The sequence below is a fragment of the Amblyomma mixtum genome, chromosome 9 (assembly GCF_055824585.1).
Source record: "Amblyomma mixtum isolate Tamu chromosome 9, ASM5582458v1, whole genome shotgun sequence".
Lineage (NCBI taxonomy): Eukaryota > Metazoa > Arthropoda > Arachnida > Ixodida > Ixodidae > Amblyomma > Amblyomma mixtum.
In genome coordinates, this window is record NC_143020.1 from 20,346,085 (window position 1) to 20,366,228 (window position 20,144).

Consider the following 20,144-nt stretch of genomic DNA (forward strand, 5'->3'; position numbering starts at 1 on the left):
ATTCTTTTTTTAACGCGTGTAAAGTTAGGCGACATTAGCGCCACCTTTCCGTTCGCTGGCGGCGGATTGCGAGTCTCATGTTGGCCGCGCGCTACACTATCTTGTTTAGGACGCTGAAACGACTCTTTGTTGGCGGGGTGCGGGGTGCGACGGTTGTGATGTGGGTGCGTTTCTTCAGTTTGTTTGTGTTAAATGTGCGGCCTCGTTAGTGTTGTGGTAGTGTGACTGAACTCGGAAGGTGACAGATGGCTCCAGTGCTGCGGAAGACGTTCTTACGCGCACGCAGTGCTCAAAAACTGCTCTGACGTACTGCACGCAACCACGCCGAGAGCGGCCGGCGCCCGATGCCCGATAGAAAAAACGGCTTGCCGTGAACGTTGACAAATGTAAGTACAGAACTGGAAAATGACTTCTGCGATGTGTCGGGGGTATGATTGAGGGCTGCGAATGCATTTGGGTTGGTCTTCACGTCTTGTTCGCAGTGAGGTGCAAAATGCGGGCACCACGCGATCGTTTGCAGAGAGAAGGTGTTCTGACACGCTCGCTTGCCAACTATGCAACTTTTAACCCGCCGCCTCACGCTGTTTGCGTCAGCTCCTCGGCGCAGGAGTTATGTGATAGAATTTGGTTGCACGCCGAGAACTATGGGGTGCTGCTTGATTCGTTATTCCGACTGAACAGGAGCAGCGCGTGTAAAGGAGACCATAAGAACGAAAAGTGCTTGTAGCGGCGTGCGTCTTTTGATTCTGCTGCCTGAGTGTTTACTGGATAAGGAGCATTGCCCGTTCTACGTCGCAGTCACATCAAGTGCTGTGTTTCTTGATAGTTCTGGTCAACGAAACGACGATTAAAAATAGCAGAACCATTCCATTGCAGTGCAGCTGAGGTAATCGCACAATGGAAGGTTTGTTGTCATTTTATTTTTTTACGTTCACTACATTTATGTCATTCCCCCATTTTCAGTCTGAAGCGATAAAAGTATAACGTGATTCGCGAGTAATAGCTTTAAGAAAAGTATGACAAGCTTTGTAAACCATTTTTTTGCTAACTATTGGAGGCATGGGTAATTAATAATTAGCCTCCACTCATGAACACATTGGACTGAACAGCTAGAGGTTTTAATGGGATGTGGCTTCTGTGATGTTTATGAAAGCATGGCTCTAATGCAGCCTTTCTTCAAATTCACCCGCAGTCAAGCCCTGTACAGCTGCTCCACCGGTATCATCACGCTACTTTTGCACGAGCTTTCATCTGTCATCGAGCCAATGCTACCTCAACCAGAGGCAAATGACATCAAGACCTGCTGGTTCAGCCTATCAGCCATTGACACTGGATATCAAGCATGTGCCACTTGTAAAAGGATAGGTAGACAAGTGGGTATATTTTCCTTGTCTTTTTTAGCCTGCCAAAAATCTTCTGGTCCAGGGTCCCTCTCTCTTTCGTTTTTTTTTCTTTTAAAAGAGGACCAAGAGAAAGGGAAAAGATATTGCGGGCGTCATGAAAGCACTCCCCTAGTCAAGTGCATTGTGTTATAGTGTGAAATGCTTTCTATAGTTTTTTCCCTCATGCCTCTCGTGCTTGGAAATCTTGACCACTATATAGACCAAATTAAAACAATTATCTGCTTCATGACCTTTATACAGCAGTCTAAAAGCAGCAAATAAATTTTATAGGTTTACTTCAGCAGTACCTACCTCTTACAAGGTATGGCATGTTTGAAGTGAACCAGTGATGTGATAGGCATGGCCTAACGGGCAATGCATAATTGAATATTGGCGTTCAAGTGGAGCACTCTGCTTTAGAAGCATATTTGTTGCTAGCATCAATAATTGATACCTTACCAGGTTATCCTTGCATTACATGAAACCCTGCAAAGCTTATATTTTAGCTGTACAGAAGAAAGGTGCTTATTCGATGTCATGAGCATTGCTGAGGTTTTCTTTCACACTCCCTTTGTCACAACTGACTGCACTGTACAGTTGAAATGCATTTGGAATTGAGTATTGGTACATTGTTTTTTTTATTCATGCCGACGTTCAGTTACTGATTGCATTACACTAGCTGAGCCTAAGTCAACAAATATTGCTGTGACCTTAACAAGACCCCTGGCTTTACTTGAACCGATGCATTTGATGTTGCCTTTCTCCCGTGCCATCAAGGTTTGTAATAAGCTGTGTAAATAACTTATTTTCTTTCTCGAGGTATTTATTGCTGCAATTAGTGACAGGTAATTTCCTAAAGAACAACCTAAGTGCACATTTTTATCTTCTTTCGAACACTTGTTTGCTTGTTTCCCTTGTATTCTTAACTTAAACAGATACGAGCAGGCCTCAGCACTAGAGGGATGTGCTGCGGGACAAATAAAAAACTACCAGTCCAGCTGCTCCCTTAGGGGCACGTTTCTGAGGCTTTTATCGCTTGTAGTTCTATGCAGCTTTACTTACAAGTACTGTATCTGACGCAGTGTGTGCCTTAATATTTTGATTCATTTGCTTTAGAGTGTGCCACTCTTGCCCTGACGAACTTGCTCACCTTTGTACTCTTTGTTCATACATTTTCCCCTAACACCTGGTATAGCTCCAAATGATACATTATCTACAGCAACATGTGCATTATATTGCAATGTCTTTGTGCCATCACTTTTGAAAACAAAAGCTGCATGAATTGTTGTGCAGACAAATCAGACACACAAAATAATTTTTATATTTTATGGCCTGCATGTTATCTTCATATGACTGGAATGGCTAAATATCTCTTCGTGGTAGCCTAATTTGGTCATCATCATCATCAGCCTGACTACACCCACTGCAGGGCAAAGGCCTCTCCCATGTCTCTCCAATTAACCCTGTCCTTTGTCACTTGCCGCCACTGTATCCCCGCAAACTTCTTAATCTCATCCGACCACCTAACTTTCTGCCGTCCCCTGCTGCGTTTGCTTTCTCTTGGAATCCACTCCGTTACCCTTAAGGACCAGCGGTTATCTTGCCTTCGCATTACATGCCCTGCCCAAGCCCATTTCTTCTTCTTGATTTCAACTAAGATGTCATTAACCCGCGTTTGTTCCCTCACCCACTCCGCCCTCTTCCGATCTCTTAACGTTACACCTATCATTTTCCTTTCCATAGCTCGCTGCGTTGTTCTTAACTTAAGCTGAACCCTCTTTGTTAGCCTTCACGTTTCTGCCCCATAGGTGAGTACCGGTAGGATACAGCTGTTGTATACTTTTCTCTTCAGGGATATTGGTAAGCTACCAATCATGATCTGAGAGAATCTGCTATATGCGCTCCACCCCATTCTTATTCTTCTAGTTATTTCCCTCTCATGATCCGGATCTGCGGTCACTACCTGCCCTAAGTAGACATATTCTCTTACTACTTCCAGCACCTCGCTACCAATTGCGAACTGCTGTTCCCTTGCTAGGCTGTTGAACATTACTTTGGTTTTCTGCATGTTAATTCTTAGCCCCACCGTTCTGCTCTGCCTGTCTAACTGGTTGATCATGCTTTGCAGTTCTTGTCCTGAGTGGCTTAGCAAGGCAATGTCATCAGCGAATCGCAAATTACTCAGGTATTCTCCATTAACTCTTATCCCTAACTGTTCCCATTCCAGTCCCCGGAATACCTCCTGTAAGCAGGCATTGAAGAGCATTGGCGAGATCATGTCTCCCTGCCTGACACCTTTCCGTATTGGAATTTTATTGCTGACTTTATGGAGAACTATAGTAGCTGTGCAATCGTTATAAATATCTTCCAATATTTTCACATAACACTCTTCCACACCCTGATTCCGCAATGCCTGCATGACAGCTGAGGTTTCCACTGAGTCAAATGCTTTCTCGTAATCAATGAAGGATATATATTGGGGTTGGTTATATTCCGCGCATTTTTCTATCACCTGATTGGTAGTGTGAATGTGGTCTATTGTCGAGTATCCTTTACGAAAGCCTGCCTGATCATTTGGTTGACTAAAGTCCAAGGTTTTCCTGACTCTATTAGCGATTACCTTAGTAAATACCTTGTAGGCAACGGACAATAAGCTGATTGGTCTGTAATTCTTCAAGTCCTTGACGTCTCCTTTCTTATGAATTAAGATAATGTTACACTCTTCCACACCCTGATTCCGCAATGCCTGCATGACAGCTGAGGTTTCCACTGAGTCAAATGCTTTCTCGTAATCAATGAAGGCTATATATAGGGGTTGGTTATATTCCGCGCATTTTTCTATCACCTGATTGGTAGTGTGAATGTGGTCTATTGTCGAGTATCCTTTACGAAAGCCTGCCTGATCATTTGGTTGACTAAAGTCCAAGGTTTTCTTGACTCTATTAGCGATTACCTTAGTAAATACCTTGTAGGCAACGGACAATAAGCTGATTGGTCTGTAATTCTTCAAGTCCTTGACGTCTCCTTTCTTATGAATTAAGATAATGTTAGCGTTCTTCCAAGCTTCTGGTACTCTCGAGGTCACAAGGCACTGCGTATACAGGGTGGCTAGTTTTTGTAGCACAATCTCTCCTCCATACTTCAACAAATCTGCTGTTACCTGATCCTCACCAGCTGCTTTCCCTCTTTGCATTGCTCCTAAGGCTTTCTTTACTTCCTCCTTCGTTACTGGCAGGATGTCCCATTGCTGTGCTCGACTGCCTCCCTCAGTAACTTGATGATTACATTCGCTACTGTATAGATTTGTGTAGAATTATTCGGCTAATTCAACTATCTTATCCATATTGCTGATGGCATTGCCCTGTTTGTCTTTTAGCGCATACATCTGGTTTTTACCTATGCCCAGTTTTCTCCTCACTGATTTTAGGCTACCTCCGTTCCTTAGAGCATGCTCGATTTTCTCCACGTTAAACTTTCTTATGTCGGCTACCTTGCGCTTATTTATTAACTTCGATAGATCTGCTAGTTCTATCCTGTCTGTGGAGTTAGAAGTCCTCATGCTTTGGCGTTTCTTAATCAGATCTTTAGTCTCCTGAGATAGCTTGCTGGTATCCTGTCGAACCATCCTACCACCTACTTCTGCGGCGCACTCTGTAACGATAGCTGCAAGATTATCATTCATTGTTTCAACACTGCGGTCGTCTTCTTCAGTTAAAGCGGAAAATCTGTTTTGCAGCGACAGTCTGAATTCCTCTACCTTCCCTCTTAATGCTAACTCGTTAATAGCCTTTCGCTTCACCAGTTTCCTCCGTTCCCTCTTCAAATCTAAGCTAACACGAGACCTTACCATTCTGTGGTCGCTACAACGGACCTTACCGAGGACCTCCACATCCTCTACGATGCCAGGGTGTGCACACAGTATGAAGTCTATTTCATGTTTAGTCTCACCATTGGGGCTCTTCCACGTCCACTTCCTGTTTGCTCGTTTGCAGAAGAAGGTATTCATAATCCGTAAACTATTTCTATCTGCGAACTCTACTAATAACTCTCCCCTACTGTTCCTAGAACCTATAGTCACCTACCGCCTTGTCTCGAGCCTGCCTAATTAGGTGTAACACGTTAATGTCAGTTCCTGTGAATATCATTCAGTCTTCGAATGTGGGGGCAGAATTGAACACAACAGCATGTTATAGCTTTTTCTTGTTCAAGGACGCATTACATTTAGTTCTAGTCTTGTGACTGCTGCTTATGCTATTACTCAGCAGCCTTATCAAACTCACTCGGAGTGCTGCATTTTAGTGCACATTTAACTGATTGTTGCTGCTCCGTGTTTGATTCTATTAGAAGTTACTATAACTGTATACTTTGAATGTTTTCTTGTGCAGTTCTCTTGCTGCTGCATTCTGCCATGGAGAAGGCTACCTGTTCGTGCACACGTCTCATCACTAGGACGCTACCTCTTCCACTGGTGATGCAGACAAGTAACGACAGGGTTAATTGGAGAGGCATGGGAGAGGCCTTTGCCCTGCAGTGGGCATAGTAAGGCTGATGATGATGAACAACAAGCAGGCTGCCTGATATTGAGGACAAGTGTCAGGATAGTGCACCAACAAAGTCTCTTAAGCATTTCTGTGCTGATGCATTTTTATTAAAATCAGCTCATAGCTTGATATCTACATCCATGGGGACATTTAGCATATGTTTGGCATTTGTTTGACTTTTAATTCTCTAGTGTTTGCAGCCTTTAATGTTGGTCTTAAGACAATGTAAGCATTGTTTCACTGTGTGGGATTTTTTAGCTGTTTTGGAGAGATGTGTGTGGGTGCATGCAGTTTTTTTCCACGGGTTTGTTATGTGGCTCATGGAACTTTCATGTTACAGAAGAAATTATTTCGTTTCTGTGTTGTACAGGAAAGTGAGCAGTATTTATATGCACCAGGTGTTTCAGGGAAGAATAAGTAGTTTTCAAAAATATGGCTTTTGCTGCATAATATTACCAGTGTTAGCAGACACCAGAAAGCCGGTGAGGTGTATTTAGTAAGCTGGTTAACTAATTTCTGATAATTAACTTTTTACCTAACACAGGTTTGCAACTGGTTGCAGTTAGAGACTTTTAGCCAGTTGTTCGTAGTAGCCATATCAGTTTCTGGAATGTACAAAACATGATTACTTTCGCCGCTGTGGCTCGACAAAATTTGGCTGCATCGTGCGAAAATACATGCGCTTTTGAAAGCACACAGGGAAAGAAACCCCTCCAGTGCATGTAACTGCTACAAATCTCTAATGGCAACTAGACGCCTAACTCTGATAGTGAAGGAATCATATTCTTAGCAGTAAGAAACACACACACACAGGACACCCGCTAGACTTCAACTATCTTTACTGGACACTTGTACAACATAAATATGTATCACTGAGCACACGCAGGTGCCTCGTCATCCGCAACAGGTCTAACTACGCCCTGCCCTCTCCTGCAAGGCATACGGTTGCGCCGATAAACAATCTCTTTTTCTGCCAACACCAGGGAGGGAGTGCTTACACGTCACCCGCCTCTTGAATACGAAAGACTTCGATAATTTTTCTTTCTTTTTTCTCGGCTCCCAGGCCTTTCGTATTCAAGAGGCGGGTGACATGTGTGTAAGCACTCCCTCCCTGGCATTGGCAGAAAAGGGGATTGTTTATCGGCGCAACCGTATGCCTTGGAGGAGAGGGGAGGGCGTAGTTAGACCTGATGCCGATGACGAGGCACCTGCGTGTGCTCAGTGATACATATTTATGTCGTACAAGTGTCCAGTAACGATAGTTGAAGTCTAGCGGGTGTCCTGTGTGTGTGTGTCTTGGTGTTGTGTGTGTTCTTACCGCTAAGAGTATGATTCCTTCAAGCCGTTACCAACTAGCCCAACTTAATGTTTTAACAAAGTTTCTGATAGTGAAAACGTTCATTAATAAAAATTAGCTAACAAGCTTATTACGTAAGACTCTTCACAAGTTTTCTGGTGCCTGCCAACACTGGTAATACTATGCTGAAAAAGCCATACATTCATCTAAAAATACCTGTTTTTTGAAAATTACTTAGTCTTCCCTGAAACACCTCGTATATATGTAAGAAAAACCTAACGGGATTTAATTGACTATGTTTTGGTTGGAGGGCCAGTCGTTTTCAAGTGTACTCCAGCATTTGAAGCGCACAGCTTTTGTTTCGAATGCTATACTATACTCGAAAAAGGCTGGTCCTCCAGCCGAAACATCGTGAATTAAAACCTGTTATGTTTTTCAATTGCTGTGTGTCAGTCATTGTTACTCAGAGGGAACTGAGGGGAAGCGTGCCGAAGGCAATATTCTGTTCCTCTATTGTTCTCCATAAAATATTTTGATGCATCATGCATGTGTTGTAGCGCGTATGTACACTTGTGCACAATAAATGTAATAATTTGCATTTTGCTTCTATTATTCTTTAAGCACTCCAGGATAGTGTTCACAAAATGATTTTGAAGTGATAAAACTATGTTGGTAAAAGTGTTGTACTGTGTAGTTAACATACACTTTTCCAAAAGTTGATGTAGGAATTATACTTTCTTCGTACTTAAGTCTTTTGAATAACGGTGGCCAATTGTCGGAAGACCGTTCATAGGGCGTTGGTAGACATTGTCGGTATGTGGTTGATAAGAAGTGTAAAGACTTTCTATGTACTTGAGTCTTTTGGATAACGGTGGCCAATTGTCGGAAGACCGTCAATAGGGTGTTGGTAGACATTGTCGGTAAGGGGTCAGTAGGAAGTGTATACAAACTCGATAAAGGGATGATAGGAAGTATAAAGACTTTCTATGTACTTGAGTCTTTTGGATAACGGTGGCCAATTGTCGGAAGACCGTTAATAGGGTGTTGGTAGACATTGTCGGTAAGGGGTCAGTAGGAAGTGTATACAAACTCGATAAGGGGATGATAGGAAGTATAAAGACTTTCTATGTACTTGAGTCTTTTGGATATCGGTGGCCAATTGTCGGAAGACGGTTGATAGGTTGTTACTACAATGTACAAAGGCGTTTAAAAGACTTTCTATTCAATGTTGATAGGTTCTATTAACAATTGTCGAAAGACTTTCTAAAGAATGTTACTAAAAATTTTTGTAAGGGAGGCTTTTGGTTCTTCTGCATTTGGCTCTGTGCAGCAATGTCTTTATAATGATGACGTCGGATTACGGCTTCATCAGCTTTGCTTGTCTTTTTCCCTCTTGTGGTGTAGTTCTTCTGTCGTGCCGGGCAGTTCGTGTCAATGGTGGAGTGGTCCGATGTGTCGCAGACGATGCAGTACTTTTTGCAATCGACATGTCCTGGTGGAGGATTGCGTACTCCGCAATTGTAGCATCTTTTCTCCTGCGGAGTGGGACAAATGTCAGCACGGTGCCCTATTTTCAGGCAGCATCCGCAAACCTGCATCACTGGTCGGAATGGTTTGCACCTGTATTCGATGCCGCTGAGGTAGACAAACCGTGGCACTGCTTTGCCTTCAAAGGTATATAGACATGCCCCCTTGGTGCCGAAAGGCCTCGCTTGAATGATGTTGATTTGTTGGGGATATGTTTCCGTGCAGTTTAGTAATTCCTCTTCTGAAGGTATCGGTAAGGCGCCGGTAATGATGCCTTTACATGAGTTATCTGGTGAGGCTGCATAAGCGCTCATTGAATATTCCTTTCCTCCTAGATTGGTTGCTTGGATGTTGCATATCTGTTCAGTGAGGTTCGGATCTGGGGTGCTCAGAATAGCGATGTTTTGCTCTGGCTTGATCCTGACTCTGGCCTCGTGGGTCAATTGGCGGCTGAGCTTGAATTGCAAAGCAGCAAGAAGTGACCTACCGGAGTTGTTATGCAGCGTCACCCCTCCACGCAGACGTATTACCACCCTGTAGTCATCATGCGGCAGCCTCGGTAATTTGATGGGGCGTGCGGGTCGTGATCTTTCGGCAGGTGTGTGTGCTTCTGCCCCCGTTACAGGTTTGAATCGCTTTTTTGCGTGCGTCGATCATCCTGAACCATCGCGTCGCCTTCGGGTAAGCTTCAGTCCTGTCTCGTTGCGTCCCGTGCGGTAGGCCCCCCTCCGTTGTGTCGGTGGTAGAAATTCCGGGCATGGCGTCCTGGGTATCCATGTCGGCAAGTTCGTGGACTCCCTCCGTTGCCGTGGACACTGAACAATAAATAGGTTGGGGCAACCGAAAAGGAAATAAAAATAATAAGCCCCTGCCTGCACCACATACGTACAACAGGCTTAATCCAATTGTAAAATAAAAGAATAGGCCCGTAGGCAAGTTGTAATTTCACCACCCGCGGGTGGAAAAGTAAAATAAAAGGGAAAAGCTACTGTAGCGACCAACAGCCGAGAGAGCGGGCCCGGGGAGGCTCCCCTGACCTCCCCTGGGAAGTAGCGGAAAGGGAAATGGGACGTGGGAAGGGAATGGGGACAGCGAGTTTTTTGCTCTGATCCTTCAATTATCTCGACTCCATTACTGGCCTGCCTGGCCAGGGCAGGGAGAGCATCGAGATTGCCCAATGGTGCGGCCCCACTCACGGGATGCCCGACCACCCACCATACGCAGCGGGCTCCGACCGTCGGAGACAGGAAACCGTGGACAGCGAGCACGACCCGCTGTGGCTGGATGGGATGGCAGCGGCGTCGGCCATATGAAGCGTTGACGTGGAACGCCGCTCCGCCGCGCGCCGAGGCGGCGTTAACGTGGAACGCGCTCCGCCGTGCGCCGCCAAGAGGGGTTAGGCTTAGTGCGGCGACTCCGCTTCGGAGGTCTTCGTAAGGTGCTTGTGCAAAATACAGCGTACTCACGGACAAAGGAGTCCTCGTAAAGGTCTCTTGGGTCTTCACGAAAGCCTGAGGTAGGAATTTAGGGCGCTATGATGGGTAAGTGGGAAAATAAAGGCGAAAGTTCACAGCGGCCATGTGAAGCGCGTCCGCTCCGCTCGGCTCCCCCTGGTGGTCCCCCATCAAATATAGATTGCTGGCGGTGCATATAAGGAAATAAGAAGCAAGTACGAAAGCACAACTATTGTGTTTGAAACGGTCGACCTAACTGCGTGGCCATCGCAATGCGTTTAGAAATCAATGACCCTGTTGTGGGAACATGTTTGTACGATTCCAGCATTCGGAGCGGGGAGAACAAATGTCTTTTTTTTGCGGTGTTGGAAGCCTGTTTTGTTGCTGTGGCTCGCTCTGTTGCTCTCCTCTATACAGAGGTTTCGTGCACCGCAGCTGTGCCCGGGCACTGCGAAGCTACCGCGTTGATTTTCTGTCTTTACGCGTTAGCGGCATCGATTTATGTGCACGCGCTGAAATAGTGCGGTGGCTTGAAGAGTGACTAGTTAAATCCTATAAATTTGGTCGAATGGGGCCATCCTCCCTGAGCCCCTTTTGGTCGAAGGAATTGGCTTGCATTTGTAGCTCGAGAGCTGAGCAGAATGTTCCAGATAGTGTCATATGATTCAGCGTTTCGTGCAACATAAATTACTGTTTAAGTTAGAGCCCAACTCGCGGCAGGGATTCGTAGCGCTGACCTAAAATCGGGGAAACCGGCGACTTACAACGGAGGCTGCGTAAAAATGTATCATGCGTTGTAAGGGTGTCCACCAAGATAAGTGAGTGTGTGACTGCGTCTTTTCCTTTCATCAAAAAAAAAACAATTTTAGATTGGTCCAGCGGGCAAGGTGCCGCGCTGAGAGGGCTATGGCGCTCCGTGGGCTCCCTGACAGCGCTGCAATACGCTGTCGTGTTCCACTCTTAAAGGCGAAGCTTAAGCGACCTGCAATTTTTTATTTGACTACAAAGATAATGGCAAACTAGAACAGGGATTGACACCGTGAATCAGTTGTTTCGTCAGAATCTCATTTCTGCCAAGTTATTGTTCATCAGATGGAAGAGACTGAACACATACTTTAGCCCATAGTGGCACTGCCTTTCGATGATGTGCTGGCCTTACGTCCCGTTTTGTGCTCTGTTTCTGTCTCTTTTTGAGATGTCTTTCGGGACGTTTCTTAAAAGGTTTTTATACACTTCATGTATATAGAAAAATTTTGTGTGTAATAAATACCATGTTTTTATTTAATTCTGCGTAGTTTTATTGCTTAATGCAGTGTCAATAGAACTTTTTAGTTCACGGCGCTGTGGGTACAAAACCCGCTCATTCTAAGAACTATTTCATTTTAATTTACCGAAGTTGACTTCAAGCGGGCTTCAGGCATTCAGACAGACGACGACGAAATACTAGTTAGAAGCCTTTGTGCCGCAACAAAAACCCGAAAACGTAAAACCACTTCACAATGGGTTCAAACACGCCTAGCTGCGACTGCGAAGCCAGACGGGATTTCCTTGTGCCCCAAGCGCGGAAGCTTCGAGGGAGCAGCCAGTGACGTCATCTGCGGGGATGAGTGCTCTCTGATTGGCAGCGCCGAATGTGAAGTCATGCATGGCGCGCACCTCTGATTGGCTGTTCCGTGCCGCAGTTGAGCTCTTTCTCCTTTGCTCCGTCCCGCTTGCAAAAGTTGACGGTCGAATCACTTCAATATGAACGTATTTCCAGAGAATGCGGGCTGTAATGCTGCTGTACTCCGTCCGGCGACCCACCTTGTTATCCCCTTGAGCGCCATGTAGCTGGCCGTGAAATTCGATATAAGCGGTTAATAAAGCCTAGATGAAGAGGGATGAGTTTGATTCAGCCGTGACGAAAGAAACCCCGTGCAGTATTTATAGCTCAGTTAGCTTTATAACTATTACTGCGACAACAGTGCTAAGCGCTAAGCCCAAACGCCGGCAGAAATAACCGTAGCGCCTAAAGGGAATAACTGCAGCCATCTATCCTCAGTCGCTTTGGGACGTAAAACCTACATAAATTATAAACCAAACCGTCAACAACTCTTGCCAAGCGGAAACAGTTTTGAATGCTTGGCATAATGATTACTATGTAGGCAAAGACAAACTCCGAAGCACTTTTCAAATGGAACAGAGCTCTAAAACAAAATACTCACCCGCTGCGAAAAGGAGAACGTTCCTTGGAGAATGCACCCAGTCTGGCATATGGACCACAAACTTAACGTTATACTCCGATGAAAGCTGAGATAGGCACAAGCATCATCTGCTGTGTCCTTTTTAACTTTGTCGGCCGAAGACACAGTGAAGTTTCCTGTTCAGGGGACAGTAATCAGGATGTCCAATGCAATCGGCGTCACAACCACGATATTATCTACAGACCTATGCAAACACCGCAAAATATCTCTTCTCTTCCCTCTGCATCTAAACATGTCGTGTTGTTATGATACACGACAAAAAACAACTTCTAAGAAAGACTACCACACTCCCTAATGCGAAATTTGAGCGCAGCTCTGCACGTTTTTTGCCTGTGAGATATATTCGGGTAAACTATTTGAGACGTGCATGTAGGTTCACTTACAAAGTCTTTATTTTACATGAACAATCTTTCCATTAATACTTCTCTCCAAGCCTTTGATTGCCATGAAGGTTGTTTTGGGGCCGGAGAAATTGATGGAAGTATGCTCACTCTGCTGCACAAAAGCTTAGTTCATAAACTGACGGTTTCTGCTGTATTAGGAACACAGTGCTGTGAGTGGCGTGGTTGACGCGGCGTTCAGCATATTTCACAGCAACACCCGCCAACGGGGCAGAGCGTGGCGTGGATGCGAGAAGCCAACGCGTGAATGGGCATGCCGGCGCAGACAAACGTCTGCTCTGCTAGCTATCTTACTTCCGCACATGCAGTGCTGGTTGATTACGGCGCGCACAACTTTTGTGCTATCTATGAACGGGTCGTGGTACTTTTGTTCGCTCGGCACAACCGGTCTCGAGGGGAACGCGAAAGCGCTCCCCTCGTGCTTAGTTACACCGTGGGCAACGCGGCTGAACTCACGAACGGGCGTATGAGAGCTGCGGTTTAAAGTGTCAGCACCTGTGCACGGCTTTGATGTGTCACTGGAAAGATACTGGAGTACTTAACAGCCCATCGCTCTCGACAAGGCTTCGGTCCCAAAGGCAAAAAAGTGTTTCTTATTCAATACTATATGGAAACTGACAACACTTTGGTTCAATGATGCCGATGTTTGGCATGTTTTCCACGGCACAGTGCGCCAATAATCTGTAACTAATAGCGTCACCAACGCCTAATGTATGCTAGAAGGCAAGGCAGCGAAACCGGAAGATACCTAACCACTTAATCCACAGCAAGGCCACATTAGAGAACAGGATGTCCGTATGATTAGCTGCCTGGCACTGAATGCTTCGAACATCAGCGGTTTCTTTTGTTTGACGGCGCAACGAATGAATGACCATGATCAATGAGCTTGATCCATGATCCTTTGTCAAGCATCTCTCCTCAGAAATAGCGAGTACCAACCGAAGAAAAACACTGCACCCATTTGAAATCCGGTTGGTGCATGGCGGCTGCAGGATCTGACCAAGCGCCTCCGGAATGCATGGCGAATGCTAATCCCCAAAGGCCAACAGTTCCGTCGACAACCTTCACCTCCAATCTGCGCATGCGGTATATTCCATCTGCTTTGTATCCCGTTCAGTTTCTCCGTTTTTTCAGCATGAATATTCATCAGATATCCTAAACTTGTGCCCTGGAAAATAGCTTACCATTTCCGGCAAAGCCGACATCAGATAAAATTGAGATGGTTTGGCCGACGCATTATTTCTTTTTTTTTCGTTTGGTCACGTGGGCAATAAATATTAATTATTAAGGCGGAAGCCTTTAATGTCTCATCGTTGTAAGCAGAAGTTGTCGACAGAAATGTCACGCTTTTCAATTGGTCGAAACGGTCGTGACGTCACAGTGCGTGAATTTCAAACGGGGCCAGCTGTACTTTGGCTAATAACCATGCAACCAATTGAAGGGATCGTATAGTGATGCTCCGAGTAAGTGGGACTGAGTTTAGTTACTTGCTTAATTACCCAATTACCCTAATTAACTTTTCTAGTCAGGCCATATAAATAAATAAAACCGATTAGGAAATTGGTCGAGCTCGGGGATTGGACCCGAGTCTTCGGAATGCGAGACGAGCATGCTATCCACTCCGCCATGCCAGCTTTCTTTTTTCTTTATTGCCTGCTTTTGGCTCATGACATTGCACAACAAAAATACACATAACATTATATACATACGACACTGTCGTGGTCAGCCAGCACGAGACTGGCTTCGTCAGCTTAAAATTTCCGCAACATACACAACGGCTCTAGTCTTGAGAGCCACTCGGGAGGCTCCGCAGCTGCTTTTTGGATTGCAAGAAACCAGTCCATGCTTTCCCGAAAATAAATTCGGGCCGGTCGTTCGTCTTTGTCACAATGGTAGCCTGCCATTCTGGAGCGCCATATACAGTGGAGGCCCAAGAGCATTATGAGATCAAAAGGTGCCCCATCCTCATTATCAGTGCTTAAATAGCAAATTCCGTGCGCGTCAAGTGGTAGCTCTTTCTTTATGGTACTTTGTAACACGTCCCAAAAATAAACCCCTTCCCAGCAATGCAAAAAAACATGGTCTATTGTTTCAGGCTTTTTACAAATTAAGCAGTTCGGTCCCCACGGTAAAAAGATATCCTTTCCCTCTAGAAACTTTTTAACTGGTAACGTCCCGGTGTGTAACCTAAAAAAGAAAGTCTTTACTCCTGGTGGCACCTGCATTTTCTTCACCCTTTTTAAAACATCCCCTCCCGGGCCTCCACTGTAAAAGGCCCTGTACATGGGCTCTGGGAAAACAATATCACAAAGATCATTGTACAACTTTTTCCTTTTACTTTTCCGCAAATAATCGGTGGAAAAACGTGCCGAAAGAAACCGAACGCTTGCTACAATCTCTTTGTAGTAACCAAAAGTTCCACCAGAGAGCCCTTCTGTGGATACCACAAACTCCGGCAGCAATCGTCGCAGCTTCACTTGGCACACGGTGCGCAAGAACGGGTCTGTGACGTCGCGAAAAAATGCCATGCCAGCTCGATGGTTTGGAATGAACACAGGCGCCTCTAGTGAATACGGTGTCTTCGCTCACTCCCATCCTCCTCCCTTCTCTTCCGGCGAGGTTTAGGTGTCCACCAAGATATGAGAGACAGATACATTTCATTTCCTCAAAAACCAATTTACCGACGAGCGAGGCGCAGAACCGAATGGGCGATGGCGTTCTATGGACTCCCTGGCAGCGTTGCAAGGCGCTGTCGCGTTCTACTCTTAGAGGCGAAGGTTAACATCTTAACCACACATCAGTGACCGCACTTTAGGTCAAAAAAGTGCCCCTCTGAATTTTGACGGGTGTCCACCGAGATATGTGAGAGTTACTGCGTAATTTCTTTTCCTCAAATACAATTTTCATTTCCTTCATTACGGGCCCTCTTTGTCTTTCTTCTTTCACTCCCACTTCCTCCCTTCCTCTACGCTGCGGTTCAGGTGTCCACCGAGATGACAGAGAATTCCAGCGCCATTTTCTTTCCTCAAAAAGCGTTGCGTTCAAAGGGCAAGGGCATCGCGCCGAACGGGTGGTAGCGTTCCCTGGACTGCCTGGCAGCGCTACAACACGCTGTCGCGTTCCACTCCTAAAGGCGAAGCTTAAGCGTCATTAATTAGCATTTAATTAGTATTCAGGCTTTAGTCAGTAATTAACCATGAATTCGTGATTTGTCATCACTTAGTAATTAGTACTCAATTATATGTGACGCCACCAGTGGCACAGAAGAGCGAAACTGGTGCGGAAAATTCTTTCGCCTCTATGCACTTCAGACAGTCAAAGTGCCCCCTGAATTTTTTCGAGTAAACTTCATAATGAATTTTCTGCTCACTCTGAATGACTTTCTATTCTGCAAGCATCTGCGATTTCTAGGCGCTATCCTCTCCAAAGCTGCGAATTCAGTGAGAATAAGACTCCACTCATAAGCTACCAGATTTCCCAGTTATAGGAAATCTGGTAGCTTGACAATCTTACGAGCTCGCGATTTTTTGTGCTGGTTTTGCGGTGCCGCTGAGCTGCGCAGGCTCTGTTAGGTTTCCTGGGAGACTGGCTGTTTTTCAGTAAAGCACAGTTGATAGTCCAGTCGTCTTTTTGGCTGGTTTTTCTTAAGTATGCACCAACTAACCTAGATTTCAAGTCTTCTTCAAGCTGCAACTCTTGGCGAGCTGACGTCATAAGGAATGCCCTCGCGCTGCAGAAAGGAGAATTAACTAAGACTTTCTACATCGACGGCAACAAACAGTCTGGCCAACGGTCTCTTCTATGGTCACGATGACTTGCATGGAAACCTTGCCGCCTTCGGCAGAAGTAGAGTCACAGAATATGGCTTACTTCCTGAGGACATACGCATATGAAACTTTCTGTGCTAACGCTAACCGGGCGGTACACTCTTAGTCTGCTTCCACCTAAGGATACACTTAGTAGCTGGAACATTTTTGCAAAAAAGTTCCAGCTATATAGCTGGAACTATGCTCCAGATACTCCAAAATATGTGGAACAAATTTCCGAGGTTTTAGCCGGAACAGTGCTGCGCCTAGTGCACTGACAACCCGTGTACTGTGCGATGTCAGTGCACGTTAAAGAACCCCAGGTGGTCGAAATTTCCGGAGCCCTCCACTACGGCGTCTCTCATAGCCTTAGTCGCTTTGGGACGTTAAACCCCATAAACCAAACCAAACCTATATATCTGAAACAGCGTTCCAGGAATTTAGCAGGAACGCTGCATCATATAGATAGCTGGAACCCTGTTCCAGGTATCTTGTGAACCACATATTTCACTCTACAGTTCCTTGCACGCAGTGCACTGTTTGTACAAACCATAGTAAAATAATTTTGTCCATATATGAACAAAATTAGTTCACAATAGTATTGTACATGCAGTGCGCTGCACACAAGAGACTATAGGGTGAAATATAAAGTTCACAAAACAACTGATATGAATGAAATCATTCTCAAGTAATTCTGAGCAGACATACTATATGCATATTCCTGTACCTTTAAACCACACTCCTTGCATGAAATTCACAGTATACAGTCATGATTTCTGTTGGTTGGACACCTAGTCCATCAGCCAAATTATACAAAGAGAGTCTGATGCACCCCTAAGTTTAAATCTTGAGGTTGTGGGATGAGCGTTATTAAAACCATTCTTTCACCACCATGCAACCTAAAATCGCCTCCTGCACAGACAAATGGGCAATAATACACAGATATTATGCTTGCACTTCAGCACTGTAGTTCATGGTTGATGAACCCAAGCATCCATTACATCAACGCTTTATTTCACTGCCAGAAAAAATACAATACTTAATTACACGGAGGAAATTGAGGCTTTTATTTTCAAATATGACAGCTGTCTCTTAAGAAGCTATATTTGATGTGTTAAGCTTTACCTTACAGCTTATCTGAAACCTTCAATCCCTTATTATCAAAATCATGAACTATACAAAAATGGCTGTGTCTAAATAAGTCGGAGGCCTTTAAGCAGACTCTTCAGTTTGAAGGACATCAGCCCTTTATCAAATTTTTCGTTTTGCAGCGGCAATATCTGAACTAGTCCCAAAGTTTCGCAAAAAGCATGCGGATAAGAAAGCTCCAAAATGAAGTAGAAAGCTAGGCACAAAATAAGAGCACTCTCCATAGATGAGCCGGGAGCCATGGCAATGGTGTTCTTCCTGGTGATGATCATTATCAGTCCGTCGTCAGTAATGATACACGGGCCTGGTACGGACCTGTCAGTGTTGCATCTCCCCTTTAATGCAAAATCAGTACAGGCTATACGCAACAATTCATTGACTGCCTTGAAACGATGATTTGCATGATACATCGTTTCAAATGTGAAACAATAAATGGTCATTTAAATTACTGAACAAAGATGCGAAAGACACTATTATGTATGAATCACTATGTAATATTAGCCTACGGCCCCTCAATAGTTTATAATTGAATTTTTTCTGTCATGATAATTCGGCTTCAACCGCTGAACGATAGCTGTAACATCAAAAAGTGCTTTTGTGGCACGTGAGGCATGGAAAAACGTCCATGTTGTCGCTGTTTCTTTGTTTTGATTTACTGCACTGCTGAAGCCAGCCTTCTTCAAGAGCCACAATGACAACAAATGTGGAAGCTGTGATGATATTGCAGTTTTTTTCACGTCTCACATGACCTGCAAGCACACACTGACGTCAAAGTCCTAATTCGGCTGTTGAAACCGAAACAGTACGAGAAACAAATGCGATTATAAATTATTTTATTAGTCGTAGGAGAACACCGGGTGGCAATTCATGCATAATAATGCCTCACACATCACCACAAGCAAGAAAACACGCATCCAAATGTTAAGTGTCTATAGATTTTAAGCTCAATTTTTACTAAGCATGAAAAACATTAATCACTGCCTATAATTATTTCTATTCTGCATTGTTTCGAATGTATACCAGTGAAAACTAATTTGAATAGCTATTTTTTATAGCAGTGGAAGAACTGAATCCTAGCCTCCATACATTTTTTGTCAAGAAAAATTCATCATTTATATTAAACAATAAAATAAACATGCGCAACAGGTTCCTGCACATTTTCAGCCAAGTATTACAGAAATGCCTATTATGCTGCCCAGGCACCCTAAATATTTTATACATTTTCATTGTTGCTTAAGTCTATCAGCAGTAATTACAAAAGGATGCTGTCTTACCTGCGCGATCACACAGAATTGAGAATTTTTTCGTCGAAGATACCCATCCAGCTCCGCAAAATCTCCCCTGTGAAGTGACTGCGGGACATCTCTTATTATCTTTCCATATCTTGCATCGTTGCTTTAAAAAGAATTTCTGCTTCAAGTGTAAGCTGCAAAAAAAACACACCAACTTAAGCACATATGTTACCGAAATTATTATTTGACCTTCGTAAGGAAACTGCCCATAATTTGCAAAGATATCAAAAATATTGACAATTTCATGAGTCTATGGGGACCTCACACAGCAAGACACCAAATGCAGAGATGCTAGGGCAACTTGCGAAATGCAGAATCGATGCTCTACCTTTGCTATTCTTACATAAGTAAAGGTAAGGCCACTGAAATGATCCAGATACTGCCGATCATTACCTGTACAGATGACACTTCTGTAATGCACTGCATATATGCTGATTCATTTATGTGCTCGGGGGTAAGATTCTTGTTTTCCAATGCAACTTGCGATAGCTCTTTACAAATGAAGGAATCTGCAACTAGTGACATGAACTGAGAAAAGTGATCACTACCAGTTCATCCTTACTCATAGGGAATGTGCTGAAGTGTTTTGCAGGTTGCATTGTGCTATGAAGCTTGTTCAAAATTCTTGACAAGAACCAAAAGCAAAATAGCATACTCTTACCACGTCTGCATTCAATAAGTAGGCAGGCAGCTGTTGTGGAGTCTCAGCCTTATGAGCTGCAAATGTTACATGCAGAAGGGCCTTCATTCTTGCCAAGTTCAAGTGTCCAGCATCAAACGCAGCATCTTGTAGTGCCTAAGTGTAAAAAAAAAACTTTTACAAAATTCATTCCAATGAGTATTGTTAGCAAAATCACACGGCAGCCGAAAACTGTGAGCACTGAAATCCCATGATAGTTTCAAGGACATAGCATATCATTGCAATACCTTTTACGTCACTGTAAGGTCTTGTAATACCAGCGTACCATTTCAAGCTGTGCATTTTCAGCATCAGGTATACTACTGAGGTAGAAACCATTTGCTATAAGTAAGGAAAGGCTACTGTTACTGAG

General features: G+C 44.4%; 1 long non-coding RNA gene across 1 annotated transcript; it reads left to right on the top strand.

Annotated features, from left to right (window-relative positions):
• Positions 1 to 130: 130 nt before the first annotated feature.
• LOC149328456 (uncharacterized) lies at positions 131 to 6,729 on the top strand. The gene is made up of 3 exons (XR_016285816.1): positions 131 to 386; positions 1,193 to 1,373; positions 5,768 to 6,729. It is a non-coding gene; the product is annotated as an uncharacterized LOC149328456 (long non-coding RNA).
• The last annotated feature ends 13,415 nt before the right edge of the window (positions 6,730 to 20,144 follow it).